The 3,923-nt window shown below is 38.4% G+C and overlaps 1 protein-coding gene across 5 annotated transcripts in view; it reads left to right on the top strand.

Moving 5' to 3' along the window:
- The window catches only part of CADM2 (cell adhesion molecule 2), a 687,808-nt gene extending 684,625 nt beyond the window's left edge, over window positions 1-3,183 (top strand). For all 5 annotated transcript variants that reach the window (XM_054811026.1, XM_054811045.1, XM_054811018.1 and 2 more), the window contains one exon: window positions 1-3,183. This exon is cut by the window's left edge and continues 4,432 nt beyond it. The gene's annotated coding sequence lies outside the window, so the exon portion shown is untranslated.
- Window positions 3,184-3,923: the final 740 nt, after the last annotated feature.

Raw genomic sequence — 3,923 nt, 5'->3', positions numbered from 1 at the left:
ACACGACCCCTCATTCTCACGAGCTTTGCTTTCCATTTCTTTGAGGCTCATTAAATATCGCTGAAACACCTTTAGGCAAAGTAAGACACTGACTCCGCTAATGGCTTTGCTGCCAGCATTCTGTATGTCTGGCAACACTGTTCTGTAATCTATTTCTGGCTCAACAGCGCAAGTTTCCTCTTTTTTTCTGTCCTCAAGGGAGCCTAGTATGTTAAGATGCTGAAATATGCTGCCATATGCCCTGGTATTTTTAGCATGAACAACAGAGAAAGAGAGCGAGCTGCATTCTTCTGACCCCTATTTTGCTGAATCACCTCACCTGGAATTTCCACTACTTGCTCAGTAACCCCAGGTAATCTTAAATTGTAAGTACAAAATGCTTCCATCAAAGTACAGAGGATGCCTTTAATGATAAAGCTAACGTTTTGTAAACGTGAAGTTTTGTATTACTGATCTTTTTACTTCTCGCCACTTTTCCATCATACCCTTCCAGAAGGAATGCACGGAAAGACAGATAACATAGAATAGCAAAAGAAGAAAAGAGTACCGTAAGCCTTCTTGTGGTTGCCATTGCTATAACCCTCCTTTGTGTCCTGTCTAACTGGCAAATAGATGTATTTAGCAACTGCCATTAGCGTCATTCCGCACGATACTACTCCTAGAATATGACATCTACCTCTCAGTCTGAATACTAGCTATGAGATATTTGTATACATTTTAAAATACTACTGAATCTTTGGTGTAGTCTTGAAATAAGATCACTGTATTTATTTTTTTTTCTGTTAAAAATAGGAAAAAAATATTGTCTGGGTTCATAATTCTTGCCCTGTTCTTTACTAATTTTGGGATAGTTTAAGCTTTTAACAGGGCATAAGGACACAGCCTCAGCTGGTATAGATCAGCTTCACTCTGTTGCCTTAAATGTGGGCCAATTTACACTGGCTGGGGATTCAATCCAAACAGCTTAAAAATGAACTGCTGTAACACATCGGTATTTAGTCAGCACTAGATAATGATGTGCAATCCAACTGCAACACGGTTCTTTCCAGTAAGGCATGCAGGTTTGAAGAGGAACTTTTAAAAGCACATGTAAGCTTTTGAATTAAATATGCAATACCAATACTGTTGAGATATTCTGACATGTCTCTTACTTAAACATTGCCAGGGCATGTTTACATTAAAAGCATTCAATGCATGGGGGACAGGGAAGGACTATTGCGAACAATAAAGGAAAATTAAATGGATAGAGCAGCCTTTGATGTCAGCAGAGCAGAGTAGAAGCTCTGATCGAGAGTGGGACTTCCTACATGGCTTTTCAGAGCGGACCTAGTACCTCTAAAGCAAACAGGAGTTGTCTACTTGGCATTAACAGAAGCTAGCACAGTTCCTTCTTGCTATCAATGAATCTAACCCAGCACTCCGCACTTGTTTTAACTCAGGAGGAAATAAGGGTACAAACATGGTTTAACAGCACACTTCCGCATTGCTCCACATTCTCGGGATGCTCCAAGCTTTGTTTGCTTCCAGCAGCCCTTAAGGGAATTCTTCCAGCATCTAGGAATCATCTTGTTGCCAAGCCATGTTCGTTTTCTTCAGCAGTGTTTAGTGTACTCATAACCAGATGGAAGACGGTGTGAAGCCAGTATGATGACTCTACAGTAACAGGGGCTTCCAGAGCATCTCAGTAGATGGCAAAAAAAAAAAAAAAAAAAAAAAAAAAAAATTCTTTGTGGCTTCAGTGTTTACTATCGATCTGCCCTCCATGTTCTGCGTCTTAAGTAATTTATTCTCTGCTGGACTAAAAGCAGCAGTCCAATTGGAAAGGAGGTAGGGAAAAAAAAGTCCTTCCTCTAAAAGGAGCAGTCTGTGTTAGTATTAAAGAAAAGTTCAAGGATTTTTATTTCTTCTTCTTTTTTTTTTTTTTTTTTTTTGAGATTTCAGGTGCAAAGCCAAGCCTGTTGGGGTCAGCACTTTAGCACTTTCCCTGTGTTCAGGGTCAAGCCAGCAGTGTTTCATGTGTGAGCTCTGATCTCACATTTCAGCACAAACTACGGACAGCCTTACCCTGCCCTTATGCATAGTGCTGAAAATCACTGATGCTATTTTCTTCTAAACATACTCATTTTCTTAGTCTTATTCTACAATGCAGTCATTGAAGGATTTTCATAATAGGTTCAAAAGAAGGGGTTTTAAAGTAATAACTTATAAAGAAAATAATAATGATGATGATCAACTGTTTATGTTGATTATGAAGAGGAGGAAAATCTCTAATTGCTGGACTGAATTCTTTATCACTTCCTCTTTCTCTCCTTTCTATGCATATTGATTAATGTTAGTAAATACGCAGTTGCACATGTTGTCCTTTTTCAGTGAAAGCAGATTTGCTTATACCCCTATATAGCTTCCATAGAGATATGCAAATATGACCTACGATCATCTGCTTCTGCCTAAACAGTGAGCCAAGAGAGTGAACTCATGGATTACAGGATTCATATATGTCCTGCTTCCATAAAAGTTGGGTACAATACGCCTATTGATTTCAGAAGGACTAGGCTCAAGTCCTTAATGCACATGTTTGAGTTGCTATTTAGCTCTTTTCCAACAGAATTATAAAGCATTCCTTGTGCATCCTTTACTTTTAGCCTAGATATTTTATAACTACAAAACCCCTTCAGTTCAGCAGGAAGTTTCCTAGAATAAATAATAAGGCATAATTTGTGCAAGGACTATAACAACTTCATCTATTCATAGTCAGTGTAAGTGTACTCTCCTAGGAACTCCAGTGTACTCTGCCCTACGCTGGCAATTTAAGGCCTTGGGAAGGATGTGTTCGAATGGTTCAGAAATACAACCACCAACCTGTAAACAAAATCGATGGGAATTAAACATATTGCACTGATGATGAGACACATTTACTTCATTTAATTTCCTCATTAATAACTTTAAGCAGACAAAATGCATATTGTAATGTTAGGTACATGACACTTGCATGTTGCTATGCCTATATACTTACAAAGTATTCAATGTGTACTTAGTGGCGCTTAAAAAATGTCATGTACAATTCTTCTAAACATTCTTACAGGGTTCCCATTTGCACTTCATCTTTCAGAAAAGTCTTGTCAGAAAAATGTCTGATGAATATTATTGAAAAAAATAAAATTTCAATTTTAGTTATCTGTTGGACATTTCTGAATTGTCTATTCATTTAATATGTTTCCTGGTGCTTGCCAGTTTGGCAGTGGAGTTGATTTAGACCAGTGGCTGTACACACAGACTGTTCACTGAGCAGATTTTGCTGTTTCTAGTAGAATTGTTATAATCACATACTTCTCTAAATAATTCTGAGGTTTTAAACAGTTATCCAAGAAAATAATATGCGAGACACTGGTATTTTACAGAGAATTACAAATTCTATTATTTTCTTTGATGTTTATATACTATTTACTGTGTATTGCTTTATAGTTTCTTCTGACTGACAAAGTAACAACTTCTGGATGCTGTTCTCACTGTAGGAGAAATTCATCCTTATGAAGAGGTCAAGTGCTGGAAAAGCATTTAAGCCCGTGGGACTTAAATGGTGGCTTAGCCCTCTTGAAGGAGCTAGAGAATTCATGCAAGGCTTTCTATACCACTTACCATGCTTGAGCTGGTGTTCTAAAGGGCAAGGCGGCCACTGGTCTCAAAGGGACAGAGACAAATGTCACAGGGAAGAGGAAATTCTGAGAGGGTCCGTCTTTATGAAAAAGAAACAAGTCCCAGATGCAGAGAGAGACACAACTGAGTTTGGTACCTCCGTGCAGAGGATATCCCAGTGCTGTTGCACATCTCTGATGGCAAGAGCTTTCCTGTGACGTAAACTCAGCAAGCATTCGACAAATGTACAGCCCTCTTAGATTCAGCAGATTTGTTCTTGTCTTTACTAC

Source organism: Grus americana, chromosome 1 (assembly GCF_028858705.1).
Source record: "Grus americana isolate bGruAme1 chromosome 1, bGruAme1.mat, whole genome shotgun sequence".
NCBI classification, from domain to species: domain Eukaryota; kingdom Metazoa; phylum Chordata; class Aves; order Gruiformes; family Gruidae; genus Grus; species Grus americana.
Note: the sequence above shows the minus strand (reverse complement) of the source record. Positions and strands in the feature narration are given on the sequence as shown.